Below are 11,201 nucleotides of genomic sequence, written 5' to 3' on the forward strand. Positions count from 1 at the left end.
TTTAAACACTTCTCTGGCACATCAAGAACTCAAGAGAACAAACTGTAAAGTCTGCCCCGCACCCCCAGAGACGGAACTGAGGAATCAAGCTGCGGTTCTCATTCGGTAAACAAACTGCCCACGAGCAGAGTCCTTGATCTGCCTCTCGCTGAGTGAGGGCAAGAACCTGTAGAACCTGATCAGAGGAGCTCCTTTCCCAAGTCCTGATCTCCAGCCTGGGGATCCACAGTCTGCAGAGGAGGGGCACACAGGGTCAGGAATGATGAAAAGGGAATGTTTGAGCATGAAGGGATCCCAGAGAGGAAGCTGCCCAGCCTTCCCCTGGCTTGTTGCTGCAGAGCCGCAGCCCCATGACATCCTCGTGGGAAAGGGGGGCCACTGTCAGATAGGATCAGAAACACTGCTGTCCCCACTCCCTTTTGGAAATTCACAATGCACGGTACTAAAGCCTGTGAAAACCTCAGTCCTTCATTTGTAAAATAGGGATAATAATCATAATAACAATCTAGTTCCTGGAGTTGTTTCAGTGGTTAGATAGATGCTAATTAGATAGATAGTAATGTACTATTTAATAATAACAATGTAACACAATAAATACTTATCATTTGATTGTATATAATGTATTACATACATGTAAGTATCATATTAAGTATTGTTATTTAACTTCATTTAATCAGCAGTTCCAAAATATACTGGACCATGGCGTCTTTTGTCAGGTAATGCCTATTAATAATCCATGTATCACAAGAAAAGCTGATCCAGTCCAAGGAAGCTCAGAGAGGTAAAGTGGCTCGCCTGAGGTCACGTGGCTAACTTGTGTCCAAGTCCTGAGGCCAACGGTTCTCTCTGCATCTCCACCTGGACCTACCCTAGAAGCCTCTTACACTAGCGCAAATGCAGATTGCAGTTCCCAGAGGGGAGAGATTCAAGGTAAGGGAGTTTTCAACATCCCTGAGGAAATGAAATAGTGGTTGGGGACCACTGGAAAGAAGTGAGAGTCCTTCGTCCCTGGGTAGAACGAAATGGTGTGACTATGACAGTGAGGGCGACGATGATGATAATGATGACAGCCAGCATCTACTGGGCCAGCCTCTAGGTTAAACACTTTGTATACATTATCTCAACTAATCCTGTGACTTAAAGTATTATCATCCCCATTTTACAGACCAAAAAACTGAGGCTCAAAAGGTTACTAACTTGACCAAAGTCACACAAGTAAATAGTGGACCCAGGATTCAAGCCCAGATCTTTAACTCCCTAAAGCTGTAGACCCAACCACTAATGCTGTCCCTCCTCTCATGAGTTGGGGGTTAAGGCGATTTCTTCCACTGGTCTGGAGAAAGGGTCATCAAGTTGGGAAAGGCATAGTGTCACCTGCCAAGGTCCCAACTTGTCCTCCCTGCTTGGATACACAAGTATCTATTTGGTCAGTCAGTGGGTCATACAAACAAGATTCAAAGTTCAGCCTTTGAAGAGGATATGGGCTCGTGTATGTAAACAGAAGAGAAGTCCTAAGCTGGAGGACAGAAAGGAAAAGGATGCAAGACTTCATGAACTTGCCTGTCATGTAAATTGGCAACCCTTGCCTAAGCAACATCCCCTTCCTAAGGACCATCAGCACAAGATGCTCAGCTATCAATACTTTCTCACTCGCTCCTCCATTCAGCAAAAGTGTATCAAGTCCTATCCCCTGTTTGCCAGGCAAGGCGCTAGATGCTGGGATACAGAAGTAAATACGAACCTTTCCTGCCTCTGAGAAGTTGACAGTCTGGCAGGGGATTATAGAGACATTTCGTTCTGATTAAATGTCGTAGATTGAATACCCACATTAATTTTTGCACCTTCCTAAAACCCTGTTAAGCTGACAGTAAAGGACTATTTTAAAAGAATAAAAGAAGAGACAACAGAAGATGATAAATGGCTACAAAAATTTTAAAGCTCGAAAATGGTAACTAAAAGCAGACAAGAGGAAGCTGAGACCTAGGGCTCGGGAGCATAGGGAGGGGACAGAGGAGGGGAGGGCAGGAAATCCACAGAAGCAAGAAGATTCTCAACACAAAACCCAGAAGCTCGAGAATTGGGGCACCAGGGACCCTGAAAGGAGAAGTAGAAGATGGGACTGTGAACAGGGCTAGCTAGAAGTTTCTATAAACAGCACCAAGTTAACTTGAGAGAATAGATGTACATGTATATGTATAACTGAATCACTCTGCTGTACACCTGAAACTAACACAACATTGTTAATCAACTATACTCCAATATAAAATTTAAAAATAAAGTAGGAGTTGGGAAACTATCACCCGTGGGCAAAAAAAAAAAAAAAAAAAAAACCCAGCACCAATTTCCCTTCCCAGATCCCCAGCCCAACCAAGGGCAACCAGGAGAAGATGGGAGATTCACTCACTCTTCCCCATTAGACTGGAAAATTACAAAGTTTGATAACGTCAAGTGCTGGGGAAGATGTGGGCAAATGAACTCCCACAGACACATTAGTGGGAGGCAGGTCACAGCCACCACTTTGCAGGGCGATTTGGCAGTGTCTTTCTTTAAAAAAAATCCACACACCTTGCAAGCCCCAGTTCCACTCTTCTGCATTTACCCCCAAAGAACCCTTGTTCATATATTCAGGGAGGCATATAAAAAGATACTCTCTGAAGCATCGTTTGTAATAAAGGAAAGAGGGAAACAACAACACGTAGGGGGACAGTTGAGTAAACTATGTAACATTCACATGATGTGAGAAGAATTAAACAGAACGAGTCATGTCAATATTTAGTGACCTGAAGAATCTTAAAGAACCAGTTGCTGGGTAAAATAAAAGCAGCGGGAGAGCGATACATATAACATAATTAATGCTGACATACACTTAAAAGATGATATTTCTACAAGTACGTATGAATATGCACGTAAGCACATCAATGAGGACACATCAATAAGACTGACAACAGAGATTTCCTTGGAGAGAAGCTGATTGAAGGATAGTAGTCAGGGGAACCCAGGCTTATCTCTGCTCTTCTAATTTTTACAACAAGAATGTATTTACATATTACTAGTTAATTAAAAATGATTAATTGCTAATTAAAAATAATTTCGTAGGAAACACTATATGATGGACATTTAGAACTGGCCATATTTAATACAGTAACTCCCTCTTTCCCTTCCTGTACCCACAACACAGACCTCTGTGTCCCACTCATACACTCTTGACCTTCTAGTCTTGGGTTAGGAAAGGAGAGAGGAAGTTTTGGAAAGAGGACCAGTAGATGTGGGGAGAAAAGAGCCCCCCCACAAAAGGTTTCTAGGCTCCTGCCCCAACCCCTGGGTCCTTTGCTCTGATTTCCCCGCTTTATGAAGCAAGAGGGTGAGAAGGGAAAAGAAGAGAAGGCTACAGAACTTTTCTGTTTTTGTTTTGGCCACACCACGTGGCATGCAGCATCTTAGTTCCCCCACCAGGGATTGAACCCACGCCCCCTGCAGTGGAAGCACAGAGTCTTATCCACTGGACCACCAGGAAGTCCCATGACAGAACATTTCAAGAGGGACTTGGAAAGAGTCTGGGTGCAGGAGGGCTCCTTCAGCTCGGATGACTTGGACCCCGGGGGTGGGGGGGCGAGGTCCCTTCTGTTCTGGTTCCCCAAGGATCGGAAGCCTTAGGAACATCCGGTGTCACCCTCTGGCAGGGACCTGGGGGTTCTCACGATGGGCAGCCAGCCTCCCCAGGTAGTGCATGTGGATGGGTGGGCTGGAGCTGGAGTGACCCCCTCCTGAGCCTGCAACCAGCAGCCACCTTGAGAGCACGTGGGAGACATTTGCGAGGGAGTTTCTAGGGGTGCTGGAGGGAGTAGCCACTCTATGGGCCACCATTCTGAAGCTGTTGAGTCAGGCTTCCCTGGTGGCGCAGTGGTTAAGTATCGGCCTGCCAATGCAGGGGACATGGGTTCGAGCCCTGGTCAGGGAAGATCCCACGTGTCGCAGAGTAACTAAGCCCGTGTGCCACAACTACTGAGCCCACGTGCCGCATCTACTGAAGCCCGTGTGCTCTAGAACCTGCACTCCACAACAAGAGAAGCCACTGCAATGAGAAGCACGCGCACCGCAACCAAGAGTAGCCCTGGCTCACCGCAACTAGAGAAAGCCCGTGCGCAGCAAAGAAGACCCAACGCAGCCAAAAAAAATCATAAACTAAAAATAAATTTATTTTTAAAAAAATAATCTTTTTAAAAAATATATATATATATAACTATTGAGCCAGTAGGCATGTGGACCTCAAACAAATCAGTATAATCGGGTGTGTGGGTGCCAGGAATTCCCATGCAGGAGCGGGCAGGTGGGGAGCGGGGCAAAGGGAAGGAGCCCTCATTTCTGCCTGGGAGCGAGATGTTTCACAGATGCACCACCCTTGAGCAAGAGGCTGAAAGACCTGTTGGTGTTTAACAGGCAGGAGGTCCTGGGAGAGTGGGATCACTGGGGGGCCATTGGACATTCAGGTCAGTTGGGGGCATGTGGAGGAGGGCAAAGCCAGGGAAGAAGTCACAGGGGCTGTAAATCTCAGCCAAGGAGTTGATTTATCCTGAAGACAGTGGAAAGTCATTTCAACCGGGGATGTGATGTGGTCAATTTCATATTTTAGAAATTGCCGTGGGTTCCACGTGTTGAACGGGTTGGTAGGATGAGCGAGGCATGGCCAGGGTGGGGAGACCAGGTTAGGGCTGTTGAGATCGTCCCTGATGGGGATAAAGAGGGCCTGAACTTAGTCCTAGGATTGATGATGTAGAGTAAAGGATGGGGACAAGAAATGGCTGGCCATGCTATGGAGCAGCTTGCTCAGGCCAGGTGGGTGGTGTCCCGGGGACCGAGGCCGGCAGTGGGGTGGGGGCTCCCCCCAACCCAATTCCTGCTCCCTCGGCGGCGGCAACTCATCGCTGTCTCTTCCCACAAGTGGGAACCCAGGGAAGGTGAGACACAGCAGGCTGGCCCAGGATGACCCCAGGTGTTCCTCTTAGAGTCCCCAGGGGAGGAAAAACCAGCCTGACGGAACCGGGAGCAAGCATGGGGGAGGAGAGGGAGTGCTGAGTCCTGGGGAACTGCCCCAGGTCCAGACCAGTGGGGGAGGGAGAGGGCCAGCCTCCCCCCAAGTGCCACATTCCACACCCCAGGGAGACAGGACTGGCCTCTCCCTGCCCCGCCCCTCCCACGGGGCTGAGTGTACGTGACCAGGTTCAGCTCCTCTCCATACAAGCAGGGCCCTGGCCGATCTCTTAGCCAGGGGTACCTCTCTCTGCCTCTGCCCTGATTCTGGGCTACTTGGGCCCCATTTAGAGTCCTGCGCCAAACCTCGGCCTGTACCACGTGAGCTGGGGCCTGGGGAGGGCCAGACACAGGACAGAGAGAAAGAAAAATGTCCCGTGTCCGCCCTGATTTCCTAGAGCCCCCCGTGGTCCCCTGACTGGTCTTCTGCTAACTTCCCTCCCACCAGCATCCTCAAGGGAACCGGCGCTTCCTCCCTCAGGGGCAGAGGCTCTAGGATGTGGGATCCTTTCCATTTCAATACTGATCTGATCCTGTGACCCCTACAGCGCCCTTGCTGACCTCCCCACAGCAAGGTTCCTGTCCGGGAACTGAAACTGTCTTCCTCCAAATCAGGTGTGGCTCCTGGACTCAAGGTATCTCCGCATTTTCACCAAACACCTGCTGTGCACCAGAGGCTGACCCTAGGCCGTGAGGGCCACATCCCTGCCCTCCAGGAGGGGAGCAGGCCCTTCCTCAGACCTGGAGCATCCTCCCTTCTCACCTGCCTCCTTTACCTGGATGCCAGTAACTCTAGTTCCTCTTTCAGCGCTCAGCTTGGGCATCACCTCCTCTGTCCGCCTGATCCACTCAGGCTGGGCCAGTTTTTCCCAGCCTCCCCGGCCCCAGTCCCCGGATTCGCCCAATCACATGCCCTGGCCTGTCTCCGCAGCTAGACAGAGCTTCCCCTCCGCATCTAGCCCCAGGCCAGTACCAGTACTAGTAAATGCTTAATAATTATTTGCTGGAAAAGATGAAAAAAAAGGGAGAAAACCTTCTTTGTTTTCATTTGACCAATAATTACAGATCACTCTCTATGTGCCAGTCACCTTCTAGACTCTGGGCTTCTAGAACAAAGCAGTCAAAAGCTCCCTGCCCTCCTGAGCTCTCATGCTGGGTTTCTGCCAGCTTTCACACTGGCAGACAGTGCGATTCTAGGAGTGAGAGGCACACGGGGAGAAGCAAAGAAGGGAAGGAGTGAAGGGCGTTGGGGGGGGCATGGAAGAGACGCCCCTGAGGAGGTGGCACATGGACAGAGACCTGAGGGAGGCAAAGGAGCCTCCAGATCCCTGGGGACCGGGCTGAGGACACAGCAGAGGTTAGACTCCCTGAGGAAGAATGCCCGGAGCTGAGAGGCATGTGCCAGGGGCGGGTGTGCAGGAGGGGAGTCCTGGAGGAGGCCAGGCACACAGGTCAGCAGTCTTACTAGGGAGCTGGGCTTTATTCTGAGAGTAAAGGGGCCTTGATCCGAGGAGCCCTGGGATCCCTGTGGCCGCTCTCCAGATCACAGACCAGGAGCCAAGGGAGGAAGCTGGAGATCTGATAAGAGACTCTGACAAAAGTCCAGGCAGGAGAAGGGGGGGGGGCGGGGGGGCTGGATCCAAGGAGATGTGAGAAGTTGGTGAGAAGTGGCCTGACGTGGGGTGTATCCTGTCGCAGAGCCTACGGGTGGAGCTGATGGAGTCAGGAGCACGGCGGGGGGGGGGGGGGGTGGCGAGGGGGGGAGGAGAGGAATCTAGGATGGCTCCTAGCTTGGGGCCTGAGCCTGGCATCTGCACTGCAGTCAGAGGACTGGTCTGGAGCCGCGGCTTATCCGATTCCCCCATGGCCCCCGAGACAGTCAGTGGTCCCCCCCCCAGGGTCATCCCTGGATCTGCTTGGGATGAAGTCCAGAACCAGGTTCTAACTGGGTTCTACTCCCCAAGCCCTCCCTGTGCCCACGTCTGCCAGCGCTGATGCCCACTGAGGGAGGGGGAAAGACAAAGGCTGTGTCCACACGGAGCCCACGGTCAGGGCCAGGAGTAGGGAGGTGACTTCTGACCAGAACCTGTGTTTTCCAAAATCTCAACAGAGCAACAGTGAACATGTATCACCTCTATAATATGGGACGGAAGCTGTTTACATATTTTCAGTTCTGACTTGCCCTAGGCTTCAGTGGCCTCGATCTGGCAAGTGCAGCCCAGCAGACTGGGGGAGGGGTGATCAGGTTAGCCAAGCTCGTAGAAAAAACAGCTACTTCCCCAGGGAGGAGGGCAGATGGAAGGGTGTGTGTTGGGGGGCGGGGGGGGGTACATTCCTGAGAGCAGCCGGAATTCAGAGCCCTCTGGAGACAGAATGCTGAGCCTTGACCCTCCTGGCCCTTCCTGGCTCCTCTCGGCTCTTCCTGGCCTCTCCTGGCTCCAGCGGGCTGCAGGATAAACATTCATTACGCAGAAACCGCAAAGAATCCCAGAACTAGGCGGGGCTGCCAGAAGCTGGGAACAAAGGAGGGCCCCAGGTCTGGGGTGTGCTAGGGGAGAAGCCCTTTGCCGATAGAAGGAACGAGGACTGAGGCCCCGTCCTCTGCCAGGGGCCTGGTATCCAAGGGGCGTTTTGGTCAACCAACAGTCGATTGGGAGGGAAAATGCACCCAGCCCCAGACAAACACACACACACACACCATTAATGGAGGACAAAACCTCATTGGCTCCCTTGGGCGCTTCACTGCCATTCCAGGCAGTATCTATGGGATGCCAGCCCCAGCCCTCACCGGGGCACCCAAGCACCAGGCCTGAGACCTTCCAGCCGCCACCAGGGAAGCTCGGGGAATCAGCTCTGGAGCCACAGGGCCAGGAAGCCCTCCAGCCACCCCGGCCTGAGCCCCAGCCCTGTCCAGTGGACTGTGCTGGGGTTGAGGCGGGGCGGGGACTTCCTTTGCAGGCCTGGTCTGGGATTAGGGCAGGGGCCTGAGGAGACCAGAACCTGCAGCGAAGACATCAATCCTAGCTCAGTAAACACACAGAGAGGTCCTCAGCGGGCAGAAACCCAACCAACACCTTCAGGCAGAGATCCGCATCTGGGGTTTCAGAAGGAAGGGTTTGAGCCAGGGAGGGGGAGGGGAGGCTCCGGGAACCCAGAACTTGCCATTCCTGTCAGGCCCACTTTACCTTGTCCTCACCGGCATCTTGACCACTAAGAAATACGGTAAACCTCTGCTGCAGGCCGAGCAAGAGAGGATTCAGATGAAACTCCTACACCTGCAGGACGGGAGGGCGGAGACCTCCTCACCCCGAGGTTTTCAAGTCTGGCCTGATCACACACACTCACACACACTCACACACATACACACTCATGCACTCACTCTCACACAGGTGTGCACACACTCGCTCCCTCACACACCTGTACATACGCACACGTGCACATGCTCTCACACTCTCCACACTCAGTTGTGTACTCACACACTTACACTCACATGCTCACTGTCACACGCATACACGCTCATTCACTCACACACGTGCACACACTCTCCACACTCATATAGTCACTCACTCACGTGCTCACACACACACACACACACACACACTTACACACTCACATTCCTCCATCCAAAGCAGCTCTGCTCTCACTGGTTTCGCACAGCCAGCTTCCTGTAAGGTTTTGCTTGAGCAGAGGATTGTCCCTCTTCTAAAGCTCAACCACTGGCACTTTCACCCAACTCCATCAGTCTGTAGGTCAGAAGACAGAGACAGGAGAGAGACTTGGCCTCCCCGAGGTCACACAGCTGGTTTCCCGCAGCGAACTGAGACCAGCAGGCAGGTGCCCTGGAACCAAGCTGTCTGCCCCCAGGGGAAGAGCTGAGCTCCCAGACAAGAAAGGGGTAAACATGGCAGGGACACGTACAGAGGACTGCGGGAGCTCAGGGAAGGAAAGCCGCCATGTGAGGCCTGGGGTGACCGGGGAGGCACCCCTGGAGGAGGCGGAGTGAGCAGAGCCCAGGGTCAGCAGAGTGAGGACACCAAGGTGGCAGATGGGTGGAAAGTTCCAGAAAGGGTGCCGTAAAAACAGCCCAAATGTATTGAGTCCTTACTACATGCCTGGCTCCGTTCAAGTATGTGGCAAACACTGACTGGTTTAAATCATAAAAGCTCCCCTGTGCTGTAGATACTGTTACAAACAGCAATATCCCCATTTTACCAACTAGGAAACTGAGGGCCCACGCAGGGATGGTGAATATATCACATCCAATCCTCCTATTGGTGTTACAAGCTATCAGCTATTGAAGGCTCTCCCTGTGCCAGGCACTGTTCATTACATATGATTTTTATTTATCTCACACAAACCCTCTGAGGTTGGTGCTGTTAGCCCCATTTCAGAGATGAGGAAACTGAGGTTCTGAGACGTTAAGTAACTGGCCTTGGATGACATGGCCTTAAAATAAATAGTGGATCCATGAATCAAACCCAAGCCACATTTTATAGGGAAGGAAACTGAAGCTCAGGGCAGTGAAGCAACTGGACCAGGCTAATGAGTAGCCTTTCACTACAGAATTTGTGGGAACAACCAAGGGGAAATATTGGCAAGCTACATCATGAACCCACGGCCAACAGCCTTAAGACATTTAGAGTTCCTACAAATAACCAAGTAAGAGATCAACAACCCAGGAGGAAAAAAGAGCCAAGCATGTGGGCCAAGAGTTCCCAAAATATATATATATATATTGTATATCTCAGGATATACAAATTGCATTTAGACGTATGAAAATGTTCAACCTCACTCACAATAAGAGAAATGCAAATTTAGACTATCATGATTTCTCGTTTTTTACATGTCAGATTGGTAAAGATGAAAAGGTAACTTACCATTTGTTGGGCAGATGGGGAACTGAAAAATCCACCCATCGTTGACAGCACGATAATCAGTATAAAATCTATGAACAGTGATGTCCAACTTCCATCAAAATTTTAAATATAATTCTTTGACCCATCAACTTCTCTTACAGGTATTTATCTTTTGGGTGTATTTTTGCACACATGCAAAATGACATGATGTACTAGGATGTTCTTTGCAGTGTTATTTATAATAGCAAAAGGTGGAAACATCTAAATATCCATTATGTGATACCTCTATACAATACAATACTGTGCCACCACCAAAAAGAATGAAGCAGCTCTATATGGGACTGATAGGAAAGATCTTCCAAATACTTAGATGAAAAATAAGATTGCAGAGCAAAGAATATCGTTTGCTACCCTTTGTATGTGTGCTCCAGGGAAGAACTTGAACACACATATATTTGTATATGCACAGGATAGCTCTAGAAAAATACACAAGAAAGTGATGGCAAACAATGTTTCCTGGGAGGGGAGCTAGGAGACTGGATTCAAAGGATGCAGGAAGACTAACATTTTGTTGTCTATCTTTCGTACTTTTAAATTTTGTACTATATTGTGCATGTAGTACCTCTTCCAAAAACTACATATAAAATACATTTGTGAAAAAAAAAAAAAAAAACTTGGGATTTCAGACCTGCCAAGAAATTTGGATGACCTGGGACCCCAAGCCTGGGCCCAGTAGGGCCTCAAGACTTCAGCCCCTGTGGATCTCGGTGGCTGCAGGTGGCCTCCCTGACCTGTGTCCAGAGCCATGCCCAGAAAGCATCATTCACTGCCTCACTCATTTGTCTGCCACGCATGTGCTCTGAGCCAGGCCCTGCAACCAGGTGCAGAATACAGAGAGAGAGATGAAAGAGACCCAGGCCCAGCCCCTGGCCAGCTCCCTGTAGAGTGGGCAAGGTAGAGGTGGAGCAAAGGAAGATCTGTACAAATAACTACGGGGCAGAGGCTAAGCAATTTAGTGCAGCAGTTAAGATTAATGAGTGACTGACTGTGTAGTAGGCCAGTGACAATCTGGTCTTTGAAACGAGCCACACCTCAGTTTATGAGCTACTCATTAGCCTGGTCCAGTTGTTTCACCGCCCGGAGCTTCAGTTTCCTCCACTATAAAACGTGGCCTGGGTTTGATTCATGGATCCACTCTTTATTTTAAGGCCACGTCATCCAACGCCAGTTACTTAACGTCTCAGAACCTCAGTTTCCTCATCTCTGAAATGGGGTTAACAGCACCAACCTCAGAGGGTTTGTGTGAGATAAATAAAA

This window comes from Kogia breviceps, chromosome 19, assembly GCF_026419965.1.
Source record: "Kogia breviceps isolate mKogBre1 chromosome 19, mKogBre1 haplotype 1, whole genome shotgun sequence".
Taxonomy (NCBI): domain Eukaryota; kingdom Metazoa; phylum Chordata; class Mammalia; order Artiodactyla; family Physeteridae; genus Kogia; species Kogia breviceps.